Raw genomic sequence first — 9,825 nt, forward strand, 5'->3', positions numbered from 1 at the left:
AAATATGTGAGAAGAGTTTTGTCTTGGTTTACGTAAAACGTGCTTATAAGGAATTTCTTAAGCTCTCCCAAACAAGCACAATATAACGAAAGAAGAGGAAGCTTGGCTTTGTGAGTGTGAGGGAGTAAAGATGAGCAGCAAGACCTTGGATTCCAGATCTCTGATGCAGGAACTTCGTAGCTTTGATAATGAAGTTCCCCTGTTCGACTTCGGCCATCCTCTTCTCAATCGCGTCTCCAACGGCTTCCTCAAAGCTGCTGCGGTATAATATTGCATGATTAATTATGTACATGCTTCTTCATATTTGCATGCATGTGATGAACTCTTAATGGAAGTAACAGGCGTGTTTGGCAACAGTGGAAAGCAAGACGTCACTGGCATCACCAATCAAGTAGGATTGGTTCAAGGTGTTTCTTAGTGGAAGCATCCTTTTGGGGCATCACAATTCTATTACTGTGTATCATTGTTGTTAGGCTGTATCCCTCTATATTAATACAGTTGCGTTTATGAGTCTAATATTACACCCCTTCAATCGTACTTCTGTTATGATTTACCGTACCTGATCTGGTTTTTTATTCAATAAAGTTCTGATCCTTGGTTGTATATCAGCCTTTGTAAACACAGGAAATAAACAGCATTCAATCTCAAACCTCTTGCATCTGGTATTAACTAGATTCAGTTGATGACTTTATAATGATGGATCATGTTTAGATCAACAGAAATACTGGACATGCATATAATATAAATTCTAAATTCTAAATTCTAAATTGGCGAGAACAACTAATAAACTTGTTATATTCCTGCTGTTCAAGCATCCCAACTCCCTGAAAATGATTTTTTTCCCCCAGTATCGACTGACCATTAACTGAGTTGAGAGAATTCGTTCCTCTATGTTGTGGACTTGGTACTTTACCCCTCCTTCTCACAACCAGAGGCGACGTGTTCCATGGCTTCTAAAGCAGTAAGAAGGGGAAGATTGACATATGATAAGCTAAATATGCCTGAGTTATTTAAACTGGAAGGAATTATTATCCTATATCTATCTGTTCTGTGTGTTAGCCTAGACTCAGTTAAGTCGATTGAACGGGACAGCTGAGGCTTCTGGATGATGCATTTGATGATTTTCAACGTTAAACCAAACATGCTAGTAGAAAATGACACGGTCAGATTACTTTGATGCCCAGATTCCTTGTGCATTTAGCAGAGTAGCCCAGCTTTTATGAACAGAGGAAACAGGCGGCATTGAATTTCAGGCTCATTTTCCTTTTAAAGATTCAACTTTTTCAATAATCTGGAATTAAATAGGTTCGGTTGATGGCTTGACAATGATGGATAATGTTATTGATCATTGGAAACACAGCTTGTGATTTTTCAGAGCTGGTTTCTATTAAGGACAAGTAGTATGCACATTATCTTCTCTTCAATCATCCTCCCCATGATGCTAAATCTCTGGATATGAAAAAATTTATTTCATAGGACCATTAAGTAAGGTGAGAGAATCCATTTCTCTATGTTTTGGTCTTTCTCATTCTTTGCTCGTTCTCACAGAACCAGTAACGAACAGTTATATGGCTTCGAAAGCACTATGAAGGGCAAGACATGACAACCTAAAGATACCTAATTAGCCAACATATTCTCTATAGTTACAGTGTGTAGTATAAATAACTTCTGCGATAATAGCTCAGTGATCTTCTCAAAAATTGGACATCCGTCTGTTTAGGCTTTTTCTCCGAGGGTGTGATGATAATAGGATATAGCATATAACAAAAAAAAAACTACCTACTATCCTAATTATATTTGCAAGCATTATTAAAATCTAGTTTGATTTTTGTAAATAAAGATGAGATAAATTAACCGGATGAATCAGAAACATCAAAGTGGGCTAATTTTTTTCCCACGCGCTATCATTACAATCGTGGACTGACTTCTTGAGTTTTCTTCACCGTAATGCATTGCACTGCAATTGAACTGCCCGTGAAGCCTTTAGATATATGCATAGAAGAAATTTCTTTTTTATTTCATACTATTTAGTTTGTTTTCTGGCGTTTATGTCCAGGACTCCCCAATTACACTTGGAGTTTTTATTATTTAGTATTTTAAATAATAACTTTATAAAATATTAAATCTAAATCATTTAAGTTTAACATGATGGTTGATAACGAAAGGTGAAAAAGAAGAGGAAAGAGAGGCGAGCGGAGGTGATCCACGCGAGAGAATAATGTAGCCAACAATGGGAAAGAGGGAGGAAGAAGGAAGGAAGTAAATATGACGAGTACGTATTAACTGTTAATTAAGCCACAAGCCTATAACGATATGATGTTCTTACAAATTGATCTGAGCTGCAAAAGAATCATTAAATTAATAACTTTTTTCAAAGGATCTAAAAGTTAAATACACGTAGAGAATGTAATTAAAATAATGTTGGGGGTGAGCCATACCCATTATCTTTAAATAGGGAGAGTTAGAGATTTAGCGATGAGACAAAACAAGTGATTGAGTAGTGATGATATCTTTAGACATAATGCCTGGGAAGGCTGCCTCCATGGTTTCTCTACTCTTCCTATTCGCACTCTTCACCTCAAATCTTCGCATCACAGGTGATCCATCTCCCCCCACCTCTTATTAATATTCAGCCATCGCTATTTTATGATTAAGTTTTTGACAAGCAGAATTTATCAGTCCGTAGATTTTGTTACTTCTGACATGTGGATTACAATTTTAAGGGAAAACTAATTTGAATGTCCTTATAGTTTTTACCAATTTTGAATTAGGTCCTTAGGTTTTTTTTTATTTTTAATTGGGTCCTTAAGCTTTTCGCCGTTAAATCCCTTAGTCCTTGTCATTAAATAGTTATTAGCACCGTTACAAATATGGGTTATGAATCAGCATGAGATTAAAGACATGCTTCAATGAGACTAGAGTATAGAGATTCTTCTGATCAATAGAGACAGGAATGCCCAAACTGATAACCTAGCCAAACGAGCTCTAAGCTGTCCCTATGGGCTTCAGATAGTAGGGAACTCTCGGACATGCTCATGCTAGAGGTTAACGCAAAATGGGTCATTGTTTTGCCTTTGTTTCTTTTCATTTTTACCTTCCATGTATTTAAAAAAAAATTTAATTAGTTATACATGTTTGAAACATCTCCCTCACCATTTAGCTTAACTTTGTCTCGAGCTTCTTAAGGCTTGAGGTGTTTCTTGTACAAGTGACACACAGCGAGTCACCCATAAGATTTTGTTGAGAACACCTCCATCTTCTTTCGAGACTGCACCTCAACCGTTCCACTTATGGTGGGATAGAAAAAGGACCCAACTCCAATGTCTGTGAAATGAAAAAGTGACTTACCATTGAATAGTTATTATCTATGCATGATATGTGAATTGGGAGAGCCTCCCCTATTTTTGTAATGGAAAAACAGAGCAAATTGAACTACTCACCATCAACACGAGGCTACCACTAATGATCTCACTCCTATTGCAATCTCCCACACCTCCAAGAATCAATTAATATTCCCCTGGATCTTCAATATATATATATATATATATATAATTTTATGACTGTGGAATCTATAATTTTCATTGAATCATTGATGTGCATATGGTGAGAAATTACTCAAAGGCGGACTTGAGCTTGCTTTTGATTTTCCAATAGCCATTATATATATATATATATATATATGTAAAGCTTATGTAGGCTTCTTAACTTTTTTTTTTTTAAATTGTGCTTTCCCTGTAAAATCAGTAAACACTCTTTTTTCTCGTGTGTGTACTCTAATTAAGTTAGGCTATGAGTGGAAGAGTTGAGTTGCAGTTGCATGAACTGAGGAGGGTGAGGGTGTGGTTAGCAAACTCTTGGGAGTGATCGGTTGTGTGTTGCCTGGGCAAGGTATGACTCAAACGTTAAGAAACTCCAAACAGGGTCAAGCAAACATTGCAGGCGCGTATCTCACTAATTCATAGCCAAAATTTTTAACGGTTTTAATAACTATTTAACAGCAAGGACTAAAGAATTTGACGGGAAAAAGTGTAAAGAGCCCATAAAAGAAAAAAATTGATAAGGACCTAATTCAAAATTGATGGAAACTACAAGGATGTCTACATTAGTTTTCCCCAGCTTTAACACACAAACTTAATTCTACGTCAAGCAAATGCTCAGATCGGTGTTTGCTATGGCATGTTGGGCAACAATCTGCCATCGCCACGCGAAGTTGTGAATCTTTACAAAGCCAACAACATCAAGCGAATGAGACTCTACGATCCCAACCAAGCAGCTTTTGAAGCTCTCAAAAACTCTGGCATAGAGCTTATGCTCGGCATCCCCAACGGCGACCTTCAGAGCCTAGCCAACAACACCGACACCGCCTACCAATGGGTTCAACGCAATGTTCTCAACTACTACCCCTCCGTCAACATCAAATACATCATCGTCGGCAATGAAGCGAACCCCATCGGAGGCAACAGAGAGCGGTGGCCGTATATCCTTCGGGCGATCCAGAATGTGTACCAAGCCACAAGGGCGAGAGGCCTTCACGACCAAATCAAGGTCTCAACCGCCATTGACATGACCCTCATAGGGACCTCGTACCCTCCTTCCAAGGGTAGCTTTCGGAACGACGTCAGATCATACTTGGACCCTATTATAGGCTACTTGGTCTACGCAAACGCACCATTGTTGGCTAATGTATACCCTTACTTCAGCTATGCCGATAACCCTCGTGAATATCTCAGCAATATGCTCTGTTCACTGCTCTAAACATGGTGGCACAGGACGGTTCGAGGGGGTACCAGAATCTGTTCGATGCCATGTTGGACTCGGTTCATGCGGCATTGGATGGTACGAAGAATGGGTATGTGAAGGTGGTCGTGTCTGAGAGTAGGTGGCCTTCTGATGGGGCGTTTGCGGCTACCTACGATAATGCGAGGACGTACCTGGACAATCTGATTCGACATGTTAACAGAGGCACTCTGATGAGACCGAGACTTACAGAGACGTATGTTTTTGCAATATTTGACGAGAACCAAAAGTACCCAGAAAGGGAGAAACATTTTGGGCTGTTTCATCCCAGCAAGCAGAGGAAGTACCCCTTTGGCTTTGGGGCATAAAAGAGCTCTATAACAGAACGTTTCCTTAAGAGTGCTAGTAATTAATGAACAAGGTTTTGAGTATTGATATATGACAAATACTCCAACATGATGTAATTTCGAATGCGAAGAAAAATAAAGTGTCTGCAGTTTGAATGTCTTTAAGATATGAATATAATCCATGCAAAATCCCTCTTTTACACGGCAAGGGCAACGATGATCGCTTGAGTTAGAGAGATCCAAAGATGATCAGCATTCTTGTTTCTACATAGTTTATAATTAAATTTTGGTTTTAATCCCTATATATAGTTTCATAAGGAATTGTTTGGCTATGAAAGAATAAATGTTTATGAATATGCGTGTGAATGGAAGTACATAGGAAATAAGAAAATGACTCGTTCTCTGGCCACGCATAATTTCATTGTCACGGGTAAATGTGGATGTAATGAGGCAGAGGAGTGTTTAAACTTGAGCAAAGAAATTGCTATACTGGCCTTGACGGCATCGAAGTATTATTGTATTGATGCGCAAATGAATGCAAAAGAAAGCCCAAAATCAAAGGGCCACAATTGTGTATGGGCTTTAAATTTCAAGTTGATGTGGCTAATTGGATGAGGTAGGACTTGTGTAAATCAGAATATGCTTTAATAATTATTTGGATGGTGAAACCAACAAGAAGAGTTGGTCTAATTGGTAAGGAGTCAACTCAATTTTTGGTGAGTTTCTACACTCATTTCATCTAAATGTTTATTGTATAAAAATATTATTTGGTTGGAGAGAAAGGAGAGTGATTTGACATGAGCTTGTGAGCATTATTACATATTGAAAACCCAAGACTCGATCACGGATACAAATCCATAGGCAGATGTTAGAAAGGTATGGCTATATATATATATATATATATATATATATATATATATATATAGGAAACGTCATTATATGGTAGTTCCATCTTTATGATAGCACGATAAGATTGGTTGATAGTAGGATGGAATGCAAGGTTCAAACCGCGTTAAAGCATAAGACAAAACACGTTTTATTCCTATTTTTCCAAGCTCTCGACATGTGGATTATAGATGATCTACTTGTCTTGTCTCCTTTAATTTTTTTTTCCCAAGAAAATAACTTTATCCTCTTATTTTTCTTTTAAGCAGTTGTTTTCTAAACTTAAAAGTATGTCTTGATTTTGGTGAGTTTTGTATGTAATTCATCTAAATTTTATTATATCAAAAAATATTAGCTGGTTGGCGAAAAAGCAAGAGTGATTTAACTTGAGGTTATGAGCATTATTGCACATTGAAAAGACTCAATCACGGATACAAATCCATGTAGTCGGATGTTAGAAACGTATCGCTATGTGCGCGCGCGCGCGCGTATGTGTGTGTATATATATATATATATATATTATAGGCATCGTTTTCTGGGAAAGCGTTTGTTATAAGTTATTTATCTTGTCTTATTTATAAAATACTTTTAACATATTTTATATAGATTTAGAAAAATTTTAAACTGCATTAATTTTTTATTAAAATCTAGTAATTTTTTAACTTTATCCCTATTTAATATATACACCCTTAAAAAAAATAACTATAGTCATTATAATAAAAAAGAACAATATACTATATTCATGATAAAAGTTTAATAAAGTGACTTATAAATAGAACAAAAAAAATATTCTTTTCTTGTTTTATAAATAAGACTAGAGGAGTAGTTCTGTCTTTATGCTAGGATGATAAGATTGATTGAGGGAGTGTTTGGATGAAACCAAATTATGATTTGGAGAATACTTCCTCCGTTCCTTATTATAAGAGACATTTGATGCTTATGGCATGTTCCTATATATAGGAAACACTTAAAAGTTGTCTCTACTTTTTTGTGTTGATTTCCTGTTTTACCCATATTTATTGTCTCCAACTCACACTCTCTCTCCTTCCCACTTCTCTTTCTTTTAATAATTTAATTGTTCTCTCTCATGCTCTCTCTCCTTATTAATGAGGGCATTTTTGGAAAAAAAAAATTATACTTTTTACACATTGATTGTTCTTAACTAATTTTAACTGTTTTTTTGAACAACGTAATTCCGTTATTCGTCTCTTATAATAAGGAACGGAGGGAGTAATTTCTGAAGAATAGATTCTTGAGAGAATAAATTTTGTGAAGAATAGGTTTTTTTTTGTTGCTAAAGCATACATATCCTGTTATTAGAGGCAATCCTATTCGAGGCACTGTTGGGCACTAAATGTGGGCACCTCTCCCAGCGGGGATTCGAACCTTTATTCGCCACGTTGGGAGGGACTAGCCCTTTCGCTAAACCAACCCCCGTTGGTGTGAAGAATAAATTTTGTGAAAAAGTGATCCTGATAAAGTAAGAATGTTTGGATAGTTGTTATCAAAAGTACTTTTTATATGTGCAAATTACTAAAAAAAAACATAAGTTAAGATTATAATTACATAAAAGATCGATTTTATAATATATTTTAATTTGAAGGAATAAAATTATTAATAATATATTTTTTACCAACATAATTAATAATATATAAGATAATATAATCAATAATTAATTAATATGTGTATATATATTTATAAAATATAAGATTAAATATGTCTATAAAAAATAATTGAGAGGTATTAAAGTCATATTGTCGTTAAGATATACTCTGACAGACATAATCATACTCTTCAATTTGAGCTAAAAACAGAATAGATTCACTTCTTCTAAAACTATGATTTTGAGCCCAAAACTATAGTTTTGGCCAAAACCGTGGTTTGCCCAAAACCATACTTGTTTGGCAATTTTTTTCTTCAAACTATGGTTTAGGCAATTATCCACAAACAGGTCGTCAGTAGGAAGGTTCACACTGCGATAAAGCATATGACAATTATGAAAATATTTAGTCCCAAAGTGTATATATAATCAATCAAACTAATAATAATAATAATAATAATAATCACTAATTGACAGAGATTATTTATCCATGAATTATAAACACGGACACGGTGGCTCTTTCATTTTTTTATTTTTTTTTTAAATTTTCACATACTCTATTGAGCTCTACTTTATTAAATTCATTAAATGTGATTCAAATTAAAATTATTTTTATAATTTTATTCATATTAAATGATGTTGTGGATGAGAGGAAAAAATGCAAGAAATTACATTTAAATGCAAGAAATTACATTTAACCATTAATTGCAAACTATTCTTTAAGTGACTTATATTTTTGATCAAACTATTCTTTTACAAGTGATTTATATTGAGGGCATTGGAGGAAGTATTAATTCTTTTCAGTTTGTGCATATAAACTTGGAGTGGCTTTATTAGTCAACAAATTAAAACTCATGATGCAGTTAATTGACCTCAACATTAAAAAAAATTAATAGGAATGTAAATATAAACAAGTGACGTTGCCAAGTGGTGTATATGAATAAGCCAAGTCACTGATGCGTCCTTGAAAGATCATTCAATTTTTTAAAAACAAAAAAATAGTCCTTTTTCCCCCTTTTTTTGGTTAACAGTGAACAAATATATTTTATCAAAAAATAAAAACAAAAGTGAAACGATAGAACTGAATAATCCGATTGATCGCATGGTATCCTGGAATATCCCACAAGTAAGAACTACGATTTTTTTATCAAATTCCAATTCATCATTTAGAAAACCCCAATTTATGGATGTTCCATTTTGAAGTCGAAGAAAGGACATCAAAACCTTAGGGTCGTAGAAAGTGAACAAAGTTAAGTCTTAATTTGAAATAATTTGATGAGATTATCAATACCGATCTCTAACTTAAAGTATTTATTAGACTTATGGCTATATCAATAGGATATAGGAGGAGGATTAGAGGGGTGTTTGGATAGAAGCCAAACCATGATTTTAGAAATGCTTTTACGGATTACGAAATAAATATATAGAGGAGGTTACCTCGTTTTGCAGAAAAGTGATTCTGAGATTGGTTTTGCCAAACACCCTGGGATATAGATATAGAATAGGATATAGGAGTAGGATTAGGATATAGATATAGGAGTAGGATTAATAATGAAGGGGCGGAAGACATGATATCCACCCCGACAACTTGCCAACTGATATCATGAAAGTAATTGATAATTGAAGTGAGAGACAATGAGACGACTTGGCACGTTGACTAATGTGCAAATAGCCGTAGGCCATTTATAAAAAGCAGGCGAAGCAAGCGAGACGAGTAAAGCCGTCGGAAAAACAAGGAAAATCTACAATATCAGATAATCACTGAGATCAAATGGAGTCACCTCCTAAACCCAGCAAATCAGCCGGCGGCCACATCATTGGAACTGTAGGCTCATTCAATAACGCCGGATCAGGCGCTCAAACTTTCAGAGACATCAACAACAACAGCGGCCATTCTGCCGGCAGCCGTTACAATTCGACTGGCCAACCCGACGTCGTCAGCAACGTTGTTCACAACAGCGGCCCTCCTGAACCAGCAAATCAGCCGGCGGCTGCATCATTGGAACTCAAGACTCATTCAATAACGCCGGATCAGGCACTCAAAGTTTCAGAGACATCAACAACAACAGCGGCCCTTCTTCCGGCAGCCACTACGGTTCGACTGGCCAACCGGACGTCGTCAGCAACGTTGTTCACAAGAGTGATGGCAACGGCAACGGAAGCACTGTGAAAAATGGAGGCTAATTAACTCATAATGGTGATCTATCTGTCTGTCTGTCTTTACTAAGGGAATAATCTGATCTGCTGTCTAGTACT

At 35.9% G+C, this 9,825-nt stretch overlaps 1 pseudogene; it reads left to right on the forward strand.

Annotated features, from left to right (window-relative positions):
• The first annotated feature begins 2,542 nt into the window (after positions 1-2,542).
• On the forward strand, positions 2,543-5,105 carry LOC114746058 (glucan endo-1,3-beta-glucosidase, basic isoform-like; annotated as a pseudogene).
• The last annotated feature ends 4,720 nt before the right edge of the window (positions 5,106-9,825 follow it).

Source organism: Neltuma alba, unplaced genomic scaffold (assembly GCF_004799145.2).
Source record: "Neltuma alba isolate B1F8T4 unplaced genomic scaffold, ASM479914v2 tig00004876_pilon, whole genome shotgun sequence".
Taxonomy (NCBI): Eukaryota; Viridiplantae; Streptophyta; class Magnoliopsida; order Fabales; family Fabaceae; genus Neltuma; species Neltuma alba.